Here is a 20,452-nt window from a genome sequence, read left to right as displayed (position 1 = left end):
ATAGACATAGAAAGATTACATTCATCAGGGGGATATAAAGTAACAAAATATGAGATTAATACGCAAGAATAGCTGAGATCAACACCAGGAGGATCACTCCATAGCTTAGAGGCCAGCCGGGTATTCTAGTGGAAAGGGCATTTCAGATAGAGAAGGGAGCACCAAATAAGGGGTGTTTGGAGGATACTCCCAGGAGGGGAGATCCATGTTGAAAGTAGACTATGGACTGAACATGATTGCCACACAATGCCTCTTTTGCAGACCACAACACCCAAAAGGAGAGAGAGAACAAAAGGGAATGCCCTGCCACAGAGGCAGGGTGGGATGGGGGAGATGGGGGTGGGAGGGATATTATCCATGGTGGTGGAAAATGGGCACTGGTGGAGGGATGGGTATTTGATCATTGTACAACCGAAACGCAAGCACAAAAATTTGTAAGTCTACAACTGTACCTCATGGTGTTTCACTAATAAAAATTTTTTAAAAATGTTTCCCTAAAGATAAGAGTGTTCTATGCCACTATCTTTTTTTAATCTCTTTTTAAGTCATTCTAGCGGACCTAAATATGCACATGGCATCAAACAAGCGGCTCTGTGTGGGAACACATATTTTACCTTCATTATAGACAGCTGTGAGAGACATCTGTACTCTCTCACTGCACGATGCCAGAACTGTCTTCTGCTGCAGAGATACTCACCTGGAGAAGCATGTCCTTTATCTCCCTCTTGAAAGTGTGAGGGCCACATTAGGGTGCTCTCATCTCTAGGTGGCATGGGCACATGATCTTTACTCAGTGACCATTCAGTTTATAGAAATATTAGACCAGACTGAGGGAAACCTGAATCTTGATGAGTGGTACAAAGAAGCGGTGTGATGTAATTAAAATCAACGGGGAGATTCTCATCTAGACCATTCAGGTGGAATCCCAAAGAGGGAGTAGCCGCAAGCAACACAGGTGGTGTCTCCTTCCCAGAAATTTCCTACTAATATTGTCCAGCTTTGCCTATCTGGGAGCTACCTGGATGTTTACTTATTTTCAAGGCTGGTATTACAGTTTCCTGTCCACTTGTGAATCTTTTATACTTTACAATAAATGTATTTTTCTCCTAAACTAAAGACTATGATGATGGTGGTCTAGGGATGTTTGTGGCCTAGTACATGCCTTGCAAATGTGAAGCCCTGGGCTACATCCCTGGCACTGAAATACCCCCCCCACCACCACCCTGCATCACTGGCAGCAGTTCCCACAACTCGCATAAAAAATATATGATGGTCTGAAGCCAGTGAGATAGTTCATGGGCAGGGCTCTTGCCTTGCATGTGGCGGACCTGCATTTGATTTTAAGTACTGACATGTTCCCCAAACACTCTAGGAGTGAGGACTGATCCCTAAGTGCAGAAGTGCAAGGCCAGGGGTAAGCCAGGTGTGGCCCCAAACACTGATATATAAGATATATATACATATATATATATATATATATATATATTGACTTGAAACCAATGGTCTAGTGGAGGAAATACACACAAGGAAAGAGATGGTTGCAATACAAACTTGAGGAGGAAGGACATTCTTTACCAGGAAGTAGTTCTGTGTTAAGGGTGGAGGGTGTCAAAAGAAAGCTTGAAGTGATATCTGAACTGGAATTTGAAAATGTTTTTAAAATTAGACTTGACTAAAGTGATAGTACTGTGAGTAGGGCACATACCTTGCATGCAGCTGATGTTCAATCCTCCATATATCATATATATCCCCTAAGCCTGCCAGGAATGATCCCTGAGTGCAGAGTCAGTATTAAGCTCTGATCACAGCAGAGTGTGACCCAAAAACCAGAACAAAAATTAAACTAGTTGAAAGGTAGTTGGAAGGTAGGAGGTGGGATTATTACTAACCTGAAGCCCAGGTGAAGGTTTAGATTTGAGAGAGTCTAAGGACATTCAAAGTAATGAGAAGTTTTGTCTGACTCAAGGGCCAAGTTTTATCAGAGAAAATTAAGTCCGGAACAATTAGAGGTGCTGTCTGGGAGCAATTGGGAGCAGTTGATGAGTACTAAGCAGAAGCCTCAGTATCCAGCAGTCTGGTGCCTGGGAAACTGTAAGAAAAAAAATGTGAAATGAGCAGAACCCCAGCAGCCAAAAACCTCCAGAACCCTCGCACAGCCATGCTCAAGGCTGCTCACTGCAAACTCAGATGAGCCCCACCTATGGGGGGACCTGCAGAAAAACCCAGGTATGTGGGATTCGTGACTGAGACCTCCAAGCATGCTTGGATTGAGACTGGGCCTCCTCCACTCAGCCCCCATTTTCCAGTGGCTTGGCAGTCACACCCACAAATTGCCCCCAGCGCCATGTAGTCTCATCAATGGTCAAAAACCAGAGACTATAAAATAAAGCTCCTGGAAGAGAGTGATGCAGAATCTCCTGCCCCGGGTCAGGCTCTCTTGACTGGGTGGGGCACCTCGGAGGGGGGGACGGGTTGAGTATCCCTCCTCACCCCAAGCAGAACCCCAGCAGCTGAAAACCTCCAGAATCCAACCACAGCCATGCTCAAGCATGAGCCTCACAAATGAAGGAACCGGCAGAGGAACCCAAGTGTGTGGGACCCGTGCTGAGATCTCCAAGCCAGCTCGGATTGGGACAGAGCCTCCTCCACCCAGATCCCCAGTTTTCCAGTACCTTGGCAGTCACACCCACAAAATGCCTCCGATGGGCACCATATAATCTCATCAATGGTCAAGTTTCAGAGAAGGGAGCAACACAGAACATTCTGGAGTTCAGGCAGCCTCTTATACTCTAATCCACTGATGTACCAAAAGTAGCACACATTTGTTTGGGTTCAACATACATGTTTGTGCCCAATTCAATCAGCCTAACCAATGTCTGAATAAATAAATAGCAACACTACATTAAAAAAAATAACATACATGTTTGTAATCTCTTATATAAGGGCTTAAATACAACAGGATGAAATACAACAATCTTCACACACTTTCCTCTTATATTGGTGGGAAGGTGCATGGTGGTGGGACTGGTGTTTGAATATTATCTTTAATGAACTATTGTGAACAACTTTATAAAAATAAAATTTAAAAAAAAATGTGAAATGAAGTGGTGGGAGCAAAATTCTCCATTTCATAACTTCAAACTTTCCTATGTATTTATGTGTGGATCATAACGTGCTTTATTTCATATATGGGAATGATAATACTGAATTAAAATTAGACAGGTTTGTTGATGCTTTTTTAATATAATAAAATAAATTTACTATAATTACTATTAATATTCTACAGAGAATTAATTATGAAATTTCCTTCAGTTTTTTGACTTCTACTTCCTAAAACTATTTTGAAAGTTCTATAAATATCTTTGCACTGTTTTATACTGATATTTTGATTTTTTAATTATAAATTTAAATAGGCAAAATGATGCAATTTTCTGTCACAATATAAATGTTCGAGTTTTAAATAACCCTCGAGTAGTCAGATGAGTAGTGCAATCAGTAGGGTATTTGTCTTCCATGGTTCCATCCCTGGCAACCTCTATTATCCCAAGAGTCCTGCATAGAAGTAGGAGTCAGCTCTGAGAACTGCCAGTTGTGGAGCAAAAACAAAAACTAAATAAAAAACAAGAAGCAGGAGTACAGTGGGTAGGGCATTTTCCTTTCATGAAGTGGACCCAGGTTTAATCCCCAGCATCCCATTTGGTCCCCTGAGCACTGCCAGGGGATCATATGAGTGCAGAGCCAGAAATTACCCCTGAGTTTTGCCAGATGTGACCCAAAAAGCTCCCCCCAAATAAATGAATAAATAATAAATAAAAAATAAATGTAGTGGCTGGGGATATCTTTTTTCTTTTTGAATATTTTAGTATTTATATTTACTTGTTTTTTTACTATAAAATATATTTTTACTTAAGAATAAGAATAAGTAATAGTAGAACCTCGTGTGAAGTCTTTGTTTTGATTCCTAGAACTACCGATAAATATCTAAGATCTTTTCTTGTTACATAACTGATTACACCAACATCATTTGCCACCCTTTTAGGGTGGCATTTTTCTCAGAGCTTTCCTTTCCTTCCTATTTTCAATGTTTATGTTATTAGAGAAGCCTGTGGGGTTCTTACTTTCTTCAACACACTTTGCTTATCTTCTCTACTCCTATGACTCTAATATGCTGATGGATTCATCTGAAAAATCAATATCTTCTGCTTATATATCCTGACTGTATGTCTACTTTAGTTTTCCTAGCAAATTAGGAGAGTCTTTTAGTTGGTGAGTAGGGGATACACCCAGCAGTGCTCAGAAGGACTTCCTTTGTGAGGCTGAAGTGGAGCCATGACAGACTCCACTTTAAGACCAGGAGGCATGCAAAACCATCAGGGCTGTTACAGGAATAGAGTACTATATGTGCCTGATTTTGTTTATTTTCTTATCTAAAAAATGAGAAAGATACGATACTTACAAATGCTTACTGTAAGAATCATCAAAGTGTTCTCAGTTTCTTTCTAGGAACTGGCGGTGTGGTTCCAATTCAGGTCCCTGTCCAGTCCTGTGACGCCACTCCCTAGGCCCTCTCCACTTGGCTGGGCACCACTGCTCATGCCTCCTACTCTGATAGGCTGTTGCCACAGGGCGGTTTATCTGCCCAGGGTGATACTGTTTTCTGGGAAGTCGGGACTTTCTGATGGGGGAAATGGAGACTTAGGCCTGCTGAATTTTGGTCTTAAAGTGGAGTCTGTCATGGCTCCACTTCAGCCTCACAAAGGAAGTCCTTCTGAGCACTGCTGGGTGTATCCCCTACTCACCAACTAAAAGACTCTCCTAATTTGCTAGGAAAACTAATTTTTTTAGAATTATTAAAAATTATAGTCCATGTATACTTTGTAGTTGACATTAAAAATGAATATCTTTGGTTAGTACAGTCAATAAAGAATTTCTTTCCAAAAAAAAATTTTCCTTTTCAAGTATGTCTTTCCATGCAAAATCATTAGGACACTGAAATAAATGGAAATCTTAGATGCAGATTTTGAATCACTATATTTCACCATTTTATTTATTTTTATTTTCCCTCCCGTTGATCGTCGATTTGCTCGAGCGGGCCCAGTAACGTCTCCATTGGAGACTTTGTTGTTACTGTGTCTGGCATATCGAATACTCTCGGTAGCTTGCCGGGCTCTCCGAGAGGGGCGGAGGAATCGAACTCGGGTCGGCCATGTTGGCCGCTTGTAAGGCGAACGCCCTACCGCTGTGCTATCGCTCCAGCCCGTATTTCACCATATTATACCAAAATTTCAAAATTTGCCAAAACATTAACCAATAACATTTCTCACTAAAAATTGGTTTAATAGTTGGAGGAAGTCATAAAATTTTGATTTAATATTTAAAAAACTAAAGTAGGGGCTGGAGAGATAGCACAGCGGGTAGGGTGTTTGCCTTGCACGCAGCCGACCCAGGTTCGATTCCCAGCATCCCATATGGTCCCCTGAGCACCGCCAGGAGTGATTTCTGAGTACAGAGCCAGGAGTAACCCCTGTGCATCACCGGGTGTGACACAAAAAGAAAAAAACATAAATAAAAAAAAATTAAAAAACAAAGTATTTTGGTAGTCTAATCTCATTGCCATCTGCTTAAGTACTTCCATTTTGGGGGAAGCTGGGGAGGCTGTGCCTAGCTACGTCCCTGTAGACCATCTTCACCCTCTAAGACCCATATGGGGACACACCCCAGGGACAGCTGGCCACCGTGTGGGACACTCACAGCAGCATGCGTAGGTGAAGCTGGAAGAAGGGGAGCTGTGGGGTGCATGAGGGAGAGAAAGGCAGAGGCCAGGTGTCCTCGGGATTCATTTCCTGTGGCTCCCATCCCAACCTTCGCTCTCTCCCCTTGCATTGGGAGCCCCTGGGGTGCAGTGTCCCTGGCTCACCATGACTCCCCAACACTGCTGCTCTAGACTGTGGATCTAAAGACGGTCCTGGGGAAGGGGTCACTTCTCAGGGTGTGTTTCCAGGGCAACGCACAGTGTCCCATGGAGAAGGGGCCTTTGTGCACCCCCTCCACGCCCAGACGTTGACGCACACCCCGTGTCCACCTCTGCCCCCGTCTTCACATGCTGCTTCCGGGAGCATCTGCGCCTGGTTCTCCCCTGCACAGGCTCCAGGACACGGCGGGGGTGGGCTGGGACAGGGGGCTCTACCCTGTCGTGAGGGCAGCAGTGACCCACCCTTTTCGGGGGGAGGGTGGCACCCGATTTGTTTCCCAGGAGCTCCGGGGGACTGCGCGGGGTGGGGGGGACGGTCCCCCATCCCCCGCCCACCCCACACACAAGTTCACCAGGGCCGCGCAGTCATGAGTTACTATTTTTTTGAACATTTATTTTTATTTTATTTTATATTTAATTTTGATAAGTGAGACTCCAGGAGGTAGTGTTTCACGTGCTCTCCTGCGAACCCCAGCAGCAAAAGAGCCGCTGCAGCCTGCTCCGGAAGCTGTCATGCCGGGGCGGCTGTGCTGCACTGGAGAGGGTAGAGGGACGGCTTGGGCTCCGTCCCCGCCTGTGTGCAGCCCGAAATGGCCACCACCTTCTCCTCCTGTGTCCACGAGGCCCGTCCCGGCCACCGTGGATTGTTGGAGCACTGGCCGGCCTCTCGGCCCCCTCGGGGCGCTGGTCCTGGGGGAAGGCCCGGCTCACAGCGGGGGAGGCTGGCTGCTGCACCCCCGGGAGTCTCAGGGGGGGTGTTCCCAGACAGAAGGAGGAAACGGACGGGCAGTCTTGTCCCTGAGGTGGGCTCCGGCCTGTGGGAGGCTGGTCAGGGCAGACGAAGAGAAAGAATATGACTGGGATATACACTGCCGGGGCCAGGGGCCTGGCCGACGGCGTTGCCAGTGAACGGCCAGTGTCCGCATGGACTACAAGTGCAGCCCTGTCGTGTTCTGGGTTTGGCAACTCCTCGCCATGCAGAGAGGGCAGAGCCTCGGGGAGCTGCTCCCACCCCCAAAGGACCACGATCTGGAGAGTTGCTGGGCGTCTGACCCCCCACACGCCTGCCCCCCGGAGGAGCAGCACCCTGACTCGGGTCGGGGCGTGGAGGCCACGGTCTGCACGGCGGTCTGGGGCCCATGGGCACAAGGACACGCCATGGGGCCTGGCAGGACACAGGGTCCCCAGGGTGATCTGCGCCGGGCTCTGCCTCATGCCCCCGACTATTCGGCTGGCTCCTGCGAGGTGAGCCGGCAGCATAGAGACCTTAGGCACCGGAGGGTGGCCTGCGCACCTGTTGCCCGAAAAGGAGCCAGGGTGGAGCAGTGTGTGCAGACCCCCCCACTGTGTCCGAGGTGGGCTCTGGTCTGCGGGAGGCTGGACGAGGGCCAGGGGCTTGGCAGATGTTGTTGAAGGTGTGGCTAGAGGCCGGGAATGGCCAGGAAGAAAAAAGCCGCACGTGTCCCAACAGACTCCCCGAAGTGCAGCCCAGTCGTGTCCTGGTTGGGGCAACTCCTCGCCATGGAGAGCAGGCAGAGCCTCGGGGAGCTGTTGCCACCCCCAAAGGACCACGATCTGGAGAGCTGCTGGGCGTCTGACCCCCCACACGCCTGCCCCCCAGAGGATCAGCACCCTGACTCGGGTCGGGACGTGGAGGCCACGGTCTGCACGGCGGTTTGGGGCCCATGGGCACAAGGACACGCCGTGGGGCCTGGCAGGACACAGGGTCCCCTGGGTGCTCTGGGCCGGGCTCTGCCCCGTACCGCTGACTCTTAGGCTGACTCGGGAAAGCTGAGCTGGCAGCAGAGACCCCTCAGGCGTCAGAGGGTGGCCTAAGCGGCTGTTTCCCAGAAGGAACCTGGAGCCAGGGTGGAGCAGTCTGTACAGAGACACCCTCTGTGTCAGAGGGGCGGGTAGAGAGGTGGATCTACTGAAGTACAGCTGATCGGCGCCCGGGGCAGCAGGGGACATGAAGAGGCAGGGATGCTCTGCGGCTCCTCCCCAGCATGCAGAAAATGGGGGGACGTGGTACAGAGGCAGACGCTGGCGGCGGGGGTCCTGTGGCTGGAGCCATTGTCTGCAGAGGACACAGGCACTAGGTTGGAGCCAGGAGGAGAGAGTAGAGGCCCCTGCTGACATGGGTGGGAGACCCAGGCACCCCCACAGCCTGAGCCCCTCCCCCTCCTCAGTTCCATGAGGTCACAGTAGCCTCTGCCCTCTCCCAGGGCCTCCCTCCGCCCATTTCGAGGCTCACTGCACTGTCCCCATGGGAGCACTTGGTCCTGAGGTGTCTGGGGAGGCGGGGGATAGTCACCTGGTCAGCTCAGGGCTCTCCCACGGTGAAGAAGGGCTCCTGCCAGGGAGGAGGGGCCGTCAGGGGTCATGCACAGCTTCCCAGCCAACCCTGTCCGAGCCCCAAGACCTGCCCAGCCCGTGCCCGAGGCTCCCTGAGGCACCTGCTTCTGGGGAAAGGCCGGACACACCAGCTCCGGGAACCCAGAGCACAGTGTCCCTCAGGGACCTGCCGTCCACTCTCCTGGGAACCTTGGTCTGTCCTGTGTCCCCCGCCTACCTGGAGGGCAGTTCCACTGCTTCCCACCCTGGTGTGGTTCACTGGGACCCCCAAGGCCTCAGGCTCTGCCTGTCTCCCTCCTGACTCTCCTCCAGTGCCCTCACAGGGCCGCTGTCCACAGGGACATCTTCAGTTTGTGGCCTGGCCCGGATGGCCAGGACAGGGAGTGTCCCCTGGCAGAGCCTGGGCGGGAAAGCCAGCCCCCTCACCTTGGTGTGTGCAGAGCCTCTCCTCCTCTAGGCAGCCTTCCAGTGCTGAGAAGAAAGGGGGAGTGAGGGCCTGGGCCTCTCGGAAGCTCAAGGAGCCTCCCCAGACCTGGGCTCCTGGAGGGAACTGCAGGCTGGGCTCTCGCCTGATTCAGTTCCAGGGATGCTGACCCCATTCTCAGTCCCTGTCAGGCCAGCACCCTGGTGCCAGCAGCACCCTGACCAGTCTGTGCACTGTGCTGCCTCACAGAGGCCCTGGGCCCCCTCTGAGGGTCTCTCAGGTCACCACTGTCCTGTTGGCCCCCGTGGAGGCCCCTGTGTGAGTGACCCCTGCCCCGTGGGATCACTGACCGCAGGTCAGGGGGGAAGCGTGTACTCTCCCCGGAGCTGGGATCCCACAGGGACAGCTATTTCTCCCACAGTGCTGGAGGGGGTCTCCCTCACAGACTCTGGCCCTGAGGTAAACTGGGTCCCCTGGAACACCTCGCCCTGTGCCTCACGTCTGCAAGAGAGAGGACTGATGCTCTCTCCTGGCCAGACGCCCTGTCTGCTTCTTACAAACACACCTGCCCTCAGTACCCCAGGATGTCTCCAGACTCTACCTGGTGCTGTTCCTTGACCGCAAACGGGCAACACATTTTTTCAGCAAAATCCAAAATAGAATTCCATTAAACCCCAAAAGGTAGGGGTCCTCAATCCAGAGAACCAGCCATTCGGGTAGATGTTCAGGAGTAATAGGAGAATAAGTGTGAGAATCCATCTAGAAGAGATCAGACATCTAATCGCTTGCCTGTGGCAACTGAGCCAGAGAGCAGCAGGCCCGTTTATATACACTCTGCTGACATCACGGAACCCTGAGGAGTCACAAAGGGTCCTGGGCGGGGGAGGGGACCCCATGCATGGCTGCCACCAGCCCTGCCCCACTCAGGCCTGAGTGGTCTCTCTACCAGCCTAGGCCTTAGGTTGCCCTGCCCTCCCTTCCCGCCCCTTCCAAGCCCCGAGCCCTGCCTCCTGGGCCTGGCCTTGTTCTCTCAGGAACCCAGACACCCCCTGTGTCTACGCTTTCCGTCTGTCTGCCTCACCGAGCCTCTGACCCTGGCACTTTCCTCTCGGCAGTGTCCTTGTTTCACGTCCTCTTTCCTCCAGACTCTCCCAGCAAAGTTCCCACATGAACCTGGGCCTCGAGCATCCAGCCCTCTCCCACTGCGTTGGAGCCTCAAAATCCCCCACATCAGTTTGGTCTTTGCTCAGCCTTTACCAAACATCTTTATTTTTTAAATAAAAACTCTTTCTTTGAAACAAACAAATGAAACAATTATTTTACTATTGTGTACATACACTAGACTCTCAAAGTGTAATTATTTGGCAATTTTTTTTTTGTTTCTGGGGGGCCACACCTGGTGATGCCCAGGGCTTCTCTTGGCTCTGCATTCAGGAATTACTCCTTGTGGTACTTGAGGACCCATATAGGATGCCAGGGATCGAAGCCAGCTTCTCCACGGTACTATCTCTTAAGCTTTTGGCATTTTTAAGGAAAATAATCTGAATATCAATTTTTTAATGATTTTTACACATTTTATTTTCATAAAGTAGTTCACAGGAGTTCATTACAGATAATATTCAAACACCCATCCAGCCAGTGAGCATCTTCCCACCACAACAAGAGGGAAGGGTGTGAAGGTTGTTGAAATTCATTCTGGGGCTAAATATCAATTTTTAAGACTTTTCTCTTTGGGAAAAGTCCAGGTAGCGCTCTACTTTCAATATATAGAACTTTCCTTGTTCCTTTACTCTTTAAATTTTATGTCTTTTCTACTTCCATCATAGTTTTATCATAACTTAATATATTATCATAATTTTTGCTTTAAAGGCTGTTATTGATTACCCCTCATACATTTCACCATAAATATGTGTTAGTAGAAGCTAATATTAAATTTTCTTTCTAGATTAACTCCTAATTACAACTCTCAGTAAAATGTACTTGATTAATATTTCCTGTTTTGAGTAATATTTTTAAATATTATTTAACAGGTTCACTATCCATTGTAGCACTCTCCTCCCATTGTTCATCAATTTGCTCGAGCGGGCACCAGTAATATCTTCTTTGTGAGACTTGTTGTTACTGTTTTTGACATATCAAATACACCACAGGCTCTGCCGTGTGGACAGGATACTCTCGGTAGCTTGCCGGGTTCTCCAAGAGGGATGGAGGAATCAAACCCGGGTCAGCTGCGTGCAAGGTAAACGCCCTACCCACTGTGCTATCGCCTCATGTACCCTTCATTAATTCACACCAACTGGCCCCCTGGCGCCGTGTAATCCCATCAATGGCCAAGACTCAGAGACTCTAAAAACCAGCTCCCAGAACTGAATGCGGCCACGTGACATCCTATTATGACATCTTACTATCTCATTCCTACTTTGGACAAACTGGCAGGCTACCGAATGTAGCCTGCCCACACGGCAGAGTCTGGCAAACTCCCTGTGTTGTACCCAATGTGCCAAATACCAGTAACAATGATGGGTCTCATTCTCCTAAAGAGCCTTGAATATAATCTCAGGGCTAGGATGAAGGAGACATTACTGGGGCCTGCTCGAGGCAATCGATGATTAACAGGATGATTTGTGATTGTGTGATAGAATATTACTGCTACATTTCTTTTTTTTTCTTTTTGGGTTACACCTGGCAATGCACAGGGGCTACCCCTGGCTCTGCATTCAGGAATTACTTGTGGCGGTGCTCGGGAGACCATATAGGATGCTGGGATTTGAACCCGGGTCAGCCGCATGCAGTGCAAATGTCCTACCCGCTGTGCTATCTATCTCTCACAGAGCGGGTAGGGCCTTTGCCTTGCACGCAGCCGATCCAGCCGACCAGAGTTTGATTCCTCTGCCCCTCTCAGAGAGCCCAGCAAGCTACCAGAGTATCTCGCCTGCACGGAAAAGCTTGGCAAGCTACCCATGACATATTCGATATGCCAAACACAGTAACAACAAGTCTCATGATGGAGACGTTACTGGGCTCACTAGAGCAAATCGGTGAACAACGGAAGGACAGTGCTACAATGCTACTGCTCCATGAGGCAGATCGTCTTAAATGAGAGCATTACCCAAAACTGTGTTTTGAAATGTAAGTTGCTTTGTCTTTGTTCTTACTCTTTTGGAAGAGCGACATTAAAAGTAGAAAATGAACAAGAGTCATGTCTTTGTTTTGTTAAATGAGAGGGAAAAGAATTCACATGAAGTATAGACCACAAGAACACTCTCAGAAAGATCACTTTTATAAAAGTGAAAGCTGAAGTTCTGAAAATTATGAGTGCTACTAGTGAATTTGAAAACCCTGAGTCTTATTTGTACAAGAGCAAATAAGTTTCTTTTAGGAAGTAGGAGAACGACTTTAGATGTTGGGGAACAGTTTTCTTCAACGTGCCCAGAGACGTTGTGCACCAGCTCCAGACAGACGTGGGACGAAGGATGATGGGCACTCAGAGAAACACCCTCCGGGAGCAGCTGATGGCTGTTCACTTTATTGCCAAATACACACATATTTTATAGAAGGTCTCGGCTTACAAGAATGTCCAATCACATGAAGTTCAGCATTATTGGCCTATCATCTTTTCTTCTCTGCTTTGTTCCAGTCGAATCCCAATTAAGGCTAGGATGATCTGCTAAGCGTAGGTGGCAGTTTCTGTGTCTTTGGCGCATGTGACTAGGAGGTTGAGTGAGGCTCAAGGCTGAACACCCCATGCTAACACCCTGTTCTTGCCAACTTTGCCAGATACTTGCTCTTGAGATGCTTCACTTCTGGGCCGCTTTGCAAGGTCAGGTCTTATCTGCTCCAGTGCCCGTCGCCATGCTCCACATCTAGATAGTTCCACACTGTACAAAGTTCCCTCTTAACACTGCTTTTTGCTGTCCCATATGATCTGATAAATCCTATCTTTATTCTTTATTTTCAGGAATCTTCTGATTTCTTCTCATTGACCAATAGTTCTTTGCTGCTTTTGTCTTCCTGTTTTTTAGGGATTCTGATGATTCTTATATTGTTCCTCTTCAACTCATCCTGTAGGTCTCTGGTGTGCTGTCTATCTCTTTTAGGATTTTCTTCCACCTTCTGTTGGTTTCTAGAAGTTTCCTGCATCCCGTCTTGGAGCTCACCAATTATTTCCCCAGATGTTGTTACTCCATTGAAATTTTTGCTTCACCTGCCACACTCTTTGCTTCAATTGTTTCTGTTTGTACTTGTCTCAGTTCCACCTCATACTTTCCTGTGCTTTCCTGACTGATTGACCCAGAGTTTCTCTGAGCTCAGTAGACATCACAGTGTCCCTAAAGTCTTTATGTGAGAGTTTGCAGAGCTAGTTGATACAGGTAGAACCTTCTGGGCTATTGTCTTCACTCGCTGGGCTCGGTGGGCTTTTCTGCTGCTTCTTGTTGTCTCTGCGGGATGTGCTGATGGCCCTCAGACAGGAGATCTCCAAGGAGGTGTTGGCCATCAGCATGGAAGGGATGCTTCCACAAGGCATGCCAAGCCTGGTGCTGTTGAGAGTGCCGTGGTGGACTGAGCTGGGTGCTGTCCCGGGCCAGCGGAGACAGTGCTGACCAAGGTCATGCAGGGCCAGTAGGTGGACTTGCTCAGCAAAGTGATAATGGGGGGGGGGGGGAGCAGGTGGTGCTGGGCCAGCGCTGTGCCAGGGTGAGCTGAGAACTGTCCTTAAACACACCTGTCTATCTTGCCATCCTGTTATTCATCGATTTGCTCGAGCGGGCACCAATAACGTCTCTATTCATCCCTGTCTCATGCTAGTGTAGCCCAATGGCACCTGCTGGCTCCAGGAACACAAAGAGCCTCAAACCGTTCATTCAGGGTCTTGATGAAGTCTGACCATCTCATAGGTGGGCAGCCATGCAACATTTTGACATCCCGTGGGATCCAGTTGGTAACTAGAGAGTCCAGCGGTCGCCTACAAATTGCATTACTTGCCCAGCCCATCTGATTTTCGACACCTTGGCAAACGAGACAGCATCCCTGATTTTCGACCATCGATGATCACTTGATCACTTGACTTCCCGTTAATCATCGATTTGCTTGAGCGGGCACCAGTAACGTCTCCATTTGTCCCTGTCCCGTGCTAGTGTAGCCCAATGGCGTCTGTTCGCTCCCGGAACACGAAGAGCCTCAAACCAATCGTTCATGATCTTGATGAAGAAGTCTGACCATCTGGTAGGTGGGCAGCCACGCGGTCTTTTGACATCTCATGGAATCCAGTCGGTAATGGCTCTAGTCCAGTGGTCGTCTTTAAATCTCATTACGTGACCAGCCCATCTGATTTTTGACACCTTGGCAAACGAGACAGCGTCCCTGATTCTTGATCATCGACGGATGTCGGAACTCCGGATTCTTTCTCTCATTTGAGTGAAGCGTGATATTCCAAGCATAGCTCTTTCAATTCCTCTTTGGGAGACCTGAATAGCGTTCTCATCCTGTTTGCGTAGGGCCCAGGTCTCTGAGGCATATGTTAATGCAGGAAGAACAGTGGAATCAAAGAGATGTGCCTGGAGCCGGAAGTTCTTCGTCCTCTTAACTATTTCTTTGAAGCTCTTGAAGGCATTCCAAGCTGCTCTCTTCCTCCTGCGCAGCTTGGGTGCCAGGTCATTTGTCACGTTGACTTCTTGACCTAGGTACACATAGCTGTTGCATTCAGAGATGGTCGTTCAGTTGAGAGCGAATGGGGCATCAGGAACGAGGCTGTTTCTCATAAACATTGTCTTCATAAGATTCAGCTTTAGTCCGACCTTTCCACACTCACAGTCGAAGTCGGCCAGCATTTGTGCCCCTTGGCTAATGTTTGGTGTTATTAAAGCAATGTCATCAGCAATGCGGAGGTGGCATAGTTGCCGACCATCTATCTTCACTCCCATTCCTTCCCATTCTAGTCGTCGCATGATGTTCTCGAGGGTGGTACTGAGGAGTTTTGGTGAAATGGTATCACCCTGCCGAACCCCTCTCTTGACATCAATGATTACTTCTTTGTAGAATGGAGAGATCCTGGTAGTGAATCCATAATACAGCTCACAGAGGATCTTAATGTATTGAGCTTGAATGCCCTGATTGACTAGGGCTTCAATGACCACTTCCATCTCAACAGAATCAAAGGCCTTCTTTAAATCAATGAATGTTAGACAGAGTGGTATCTTGAAACTCCCGAAAATCTCAATGAGCTTGGTTATCGTGTGGATATGGTCGATGGTGCTGAATCCTTTGTGGAACCCGTCTTGCTCTCATGGTTGTCCTTCATCTAGTGTTCTGCCAATCCTACTTAGGATGACTCGAGTGAACAACTTGTAGATCACCACTCTCTTCCTCCTTCGATCGTCAATGGAGGTCAGAACTCCGGATTCCTTCTTTTTTTTTTTTTTTGCTTTTTGGGTTACACCCGGCAATGCACAGGGGTTACTCCTGGGTCTGCACTCAGGAGTTATTCCTGGCGGTGCACAGGGAACCGTATGGGATGCTGGGAATCGAACCAGGGTCGGCCGCGTGCAAGGCAAACGCCCTACCCGCTGTGCTATCTCTCCAGCCCCCAGATTCCTTCTCTCACTTGAGTGAAGTGTGATACTCCAAGCATAGATCTGTTGATTCCTTTTTGGGAGAACCGAATAGTGTTCTCATCCTGTTTTCCTAGGGCCCAGGTCTTTGAGGAATATGTTACTGCAGGAAGAATTATGGAGTTGAAGAGATGTGCCCAGAGACGAAGATTCTTCGTCCTTTTAGCTATTTCTTCAATGATCTTGAAGTCATTCCATGTGGCTATCTTCCTCCTGTGCAGCTCAGGTGCCATGTCATTCGTCATGTTGAGTTCTTGACCTAGATACACATAACTGCTGCATTCGGAGATGTTCGTAACATTGATGCAAATGGAACATCAGGAACTAGTCCATTTTTCATGAACATTGTCTTTGTGAGATTCAGCTGCGGTCTGACCTTCCCACACACACGGTTGAAGTCGGCCAGCATTCGTGCCGCTTGGCTAATGTTTGGTGTTATTAGAACGATGTCATCAGCTAAGCGGAGGTTGTGTAGTTGCCAACCGTCTGTCTTCACTCTCATTCCTTCCCATTCTAGTCGTTGCATGACATTCACTGATGAAGAGTTTCAGCGAAATGGTATCGCCCTGCTGAACCTCTCTCTTTACATCGATGATCACTTCCTTCTAGAATGGTGAGATCCTGGTAGTAAATCTTTTCTGAAAATATCTTTTCTGAAAAGTTTTTGGGCTTTAAAAGTATATTCCAGAATATGGAACTTCTGTATCAAATAGGAGCTCCTTTCCTAGTTTTTTAAGGAGTTCACAATGTCTTCCAAAAATAGTTGATATTTCCACCACCAGTGGATGAGGGTCCCTTTATCCCCCTGTATTCACACCAACACTCATTTTTTGGGTGTATCCCAGTCTCTGTGGTAAGAGAAATCTCATTGTTATTTTGATTTGCATTTTCCTGATTAGTGATGCAGAGCATTTTTTGCATTGATAGGGTGCATTACATTGATAGGGTGCATTACATTGATTGACTTGAATTTGCTAAACCATCCTTGCAACCATCCCTAGGATGAATCCTACTTGGTCATGGTGTATGATACTTCTGATCTTTTGTTGGATCTGGTTTCCTGGTATTTTGTTGAGGATCTTTACATCTATGCTCTTAAGGGTCACATGTATAATGTATGTTTAGGGTGTATCAGGATTTGCCTCATAGAAACTGAGACAACTTTTGTTTCTCCCACTTTCTGCAAGAGCCTGAAAAGGATGGGTGGTAGGTTTTCTTTAAAGGTTTGAGCTAACTCATATAGGATTGTGCTTTTGTTTGTGGGGAGATTTGGGAAGATCTTTTGTGATATATCCCTTTTTCATTTTTAATTCGGTTTACTAAGATTCTCCCTTTTTCTTGTTAGCAGTTTGTCATTTTTTTTTTCAACGAGCTCTTGAGACCAGAGAGATAGGACAGCAGGTAGGGCACTTGCCTTGCACATGGCCAACCCAGATTTGATCCCTGGCATCCTATGGTTCCCTGAACACTGTTGAATGTGGCTCTCCCATCCCCACAAAAACAAAACAAACAAACAAAATATAAAGGACCAACTCTCAGTTTCATTAATCTTTTGGATTTTTAAAAATTTTAATTAATTTCTGCTCTAAGTTTTGTTATTTTCTTTTTTCTACCTGCTTTGGATTCCTTTTGTGGGTCCTTTTACAATTGCTTAAGCTGTGCAGTTAGTTTATTTACACGGGTCTTTTCTTTCTTTCTTTCTTTCTTTCTTTCTTTCTTTCTTTCTTTCTAAACAATGCTTGCATTGCTATGAGCTTTCCTCTTAGCACTGTTTTTGTTGTGTCTTATAAGTTCTGGTAGTTTATGTCTTAATTCTCATTTATTTCCATGAATCAATTAATTTTCTCTCTGATTTCATCTTTGACATACTAGTTGTTCAGTAGCGAGCTGTTCAATTTTCAGGTTTTTGAGCTTTCCCCATGTCCATTTGTGACTAACTTCTATTTTCAATAAATTGTGATCTGAGAGGATAGTTGATATAACTTCTATCTTCTTGATTTAAGAAGGTATGTTTTATGGCCCAGCATGTGGTCTATCTTGAAAATGTACCATATGCATTGGAAAAGAATGTGTATTCAAGTTCTTGGAAATAGAAACACACACACACACACACACACACACACACACGCACGCACACCTGCTAAGCCTGCCTCTTTCATATCTTCCTTCAAAACCAGTGTTTCCATGTTGTATTTCAGCCTAGTTGAGCTATTCAGAGATGACAGAGCAGTGTTTAAATCACCAGCTACAATTTTTTTGCTATCAATGTCCTCCTTTGGGTCTATTAGCAGTTTTTTTTAAAATATTCTGCTGGTCCCTCATTAGTTGTGCAAATATTTAGGAGTGTGAGTTCTTCCTGATGATCCCATGATCATTAAGAAATGACCATCTCTGTCCCATGATTTTTTTTAGCTTGTAAATTTATGTTGTCTAATATAAGTATGGCTACTCTGGTCTTTTTAAGAGAGTTGTTTGCTTGAAATTTTGTATTCTGACCTTTGACTTTTAGTCTATGTTTGCCCTGACTCTTCAAAAGTGCTTCTTGTTGGTGACAGAAGGTTGGATTCAGTTTTATAATCCATTGAACCACTCTGTGCCTCTTAATTTGTGTTTTTAGGCTGTTGACGTTGAGTGACAGTATTGTCATCGAGAGTTTTTTCCTCCAACTTTCTGTGTAAGTTAGCATATTTGTAAGATTTATCTTATCTCAAAGAAGCCTTCACAGTGTTCCTGGTGCTGACCTAATTTTTAAAGATCCTTCACAGCTAGAAATCCCTTGATTCCCACTGCAATTTTTAGGCTATGCTCAACACAATGAGAAGGTAGCCCAACAACCATATCCAAGGGAGCAGAAGGGCTCTGAGGTGAGCGTAAAGGGCTAGACACACGCTCTACTTGGGGAGCCCTGGGTCCCACCCCCAGCACCACAGGAACTCCCAACCAGCATGGGGAGCGACTCTGGAGCAACATACTGGGAGTAGTCCCTGCACACCACTGGGAATGACACTGAGCAAACACACAAAGCAGATAAAAGGAAAAAAGAAAAGAGAATAATATTGGTGCACACACTGACGATGAAAAATAATGCCTGGCAATATATCTAAGGAATATTGTAAAGTGTTATTTGTGTGTTGAGAATATATTTTCTAATCTGTCTATTCTTGTTTAGGTTGATTAGAAAAGTAAAGCTGGAGAGATGGTACAGCAGGTAGGCGCTTGCCTTACATGCTGCTGACCTGGGTTCATTTCTCAGAACTGTTATGGTCTCCTGAGTACTGCAGGAATGATTCCTGAGCAGATGACCAGGATTTATCTCTGAGTACAGCTGGGAGTGACCCAAATACCTCCCCACCCCCACCCCCCAAGTGAAAAGAATGGAAAAATCTTGTGGGACTGAGGCTGTAGCTCAGGTCAGAGGCGCATGCCTGCCTGGGCAAGGACCCTATTCCATCCCTGGCTTCACACAGAGGTCTCTACACTGTGAAGCCCAACTAGTGCTGCATCATCAGGCCCTAATATTGAACAGTACTGCTGGGTTGGCCAAGGAGCCCTGAACATTGTTTGAAACTGAAGTGACTGAAAAAAAGAAAATAATATGTGAATTAGACCACAGATGAACTGTTTATGTTTGCTTATGCTTTCTCTGTCAAATCCATTAGGTGATGTAATTAGAAATTTAAAGCAATCATGTACTGTTTAAGAACACTCATTCAAAAAGAAGTGTGCACATTACATTGACTAAAGTACTATTACAAGAACCAAGACCTGGGAACAAACCAAGTATCTAGGAAGAGATAGTGGATAAAGAAACTGTGGTATAATATACACAATGGAATATTCCTAAGCTATAAAAAGGATGAAATCCAGCAGAAGCAGCTGGGAAGCCTTTCTCCAGGCCTCTGGGGATGCTGCTGCCTGGAGTGGTCATCAGTACCTCTTGCCTGGTCCCGCCCCCATGGCCTGTGGGGTGCACTGTGGGGTGGGGTGTGCACTGTGGGTGCAGGTTCGAGTCCCAGTTCCTGCTTAGTAGTGAGTCCCTGGCAGGCACCCTCTGCCTTGCTGCCCGAAGAGGACCACATGTACCTGAATCCATCTTTCCTGGACATTGGCCTGCTCTCATTGCTGGCTGTCCACCTGTGGCTATCCAAGAAGCTGGGTGTGTGCAACAAGACCCCTCATGAAGCTGCTGGAGCTCTCAGGACATGCACACCCTAGCTGCTGGGCACTATCTACTGCCTCCAGGCCATGGGGGCGGGACCAGGCAAGAGGTACTGATGACCAGTTCTTGGCCTTGCTGTTGGACCTGCTGCTGGTGAGCCCAATTTAGAACCTGGTCCGCAGGCACCAACCCGCCCACTGTCTCCAGGGACAAGGACTCCTTCCCCGGGGCCATGGTGTCATAGTTCATCCTGCACCACCTGGTGCTGACCACTCCATGGAGGGTGCTGGTGTTACTTACTGTCGGCCTTCATCCTGGGCCTCTCCAGGGTCATGCTGGGATGGCACAACGTCAGGGATGTGCATTCTGGCTTTTCTCTGGGCTACATGAATTACAATACCACGGACCTTTACTGGCTCTCACCATGTACTGCTGTGCTCCTCTCTGTATTTTGGAACCAGTAATGACCCCAACTCTTTCATGACAGCACCATGAGATCCGACTGCTTCTATATGGAATGATGCTGATGTAAACCAGCATCTATCTAGCTTATCACTCTTAAGACATTTCAAGTCCCTTTTGGTTTGGGATTTGGGGTGTCATACTACCTTGAAAAAAATCCTTATTATATTCCATCAATATCCACTGATTATGTATCTCCATGATACCGCAAAGAAACCAAACTGGGGTGATTATAACATTGATTTTTTTTTTATGTAGGAGTACTGCTATTTATTCAGCCACTCATTAGCTGATTGAATTGTGCATGAACTCCACCTTACTTTTTTTCATTTTTTATAATTTTATTTGTTGTTACTGTGTCTGGCATATCGAATACGTCACGGGGAGCTTGCCAGGCTCTGCCGTGCGGGCGAGATACTTATTGAATCACCGTGAGAGCAGTTACAAAGCTTTCAGGTCTAAGTCTCGGTCAT

General features: G+C 47.2%; 1 pseudogene; it reads left to right on the top strand.

The window, feature by feature from the left end:
* The window catches only part of LOC130022628 (polyisoprenoid diphosphate/phosphate phosphohydrolase PLPP6-like), an 85,066-nt pseudogene extending 65,085 nt beyond the window's left edge, over nt 1–19,981 (top strand).
* Nucleotides 19,982–20,452: the final 471 nt, after the last annotated feature.

The sequence above is a fragment of the Sorex fumeus genome, unplaced genomic scaffold (assembly GCF_029834395.1).
Source record: "Sorex fumeus unplaced genomic scaffold, SorFum_2.1 ptg000020l, whole genome shotgun sequence".
In the NCBI taxonomy this organism is placed as follows: domain Eukaryota; kingdom Metazoa; phylum Chordata; class Mammalia; order Eulipotyphla; family Soricidae; genus Sorex; species Sorex fumeus.
This window is presented reverse-complemented; position numbering and strand designations above follow the sequence as displayed.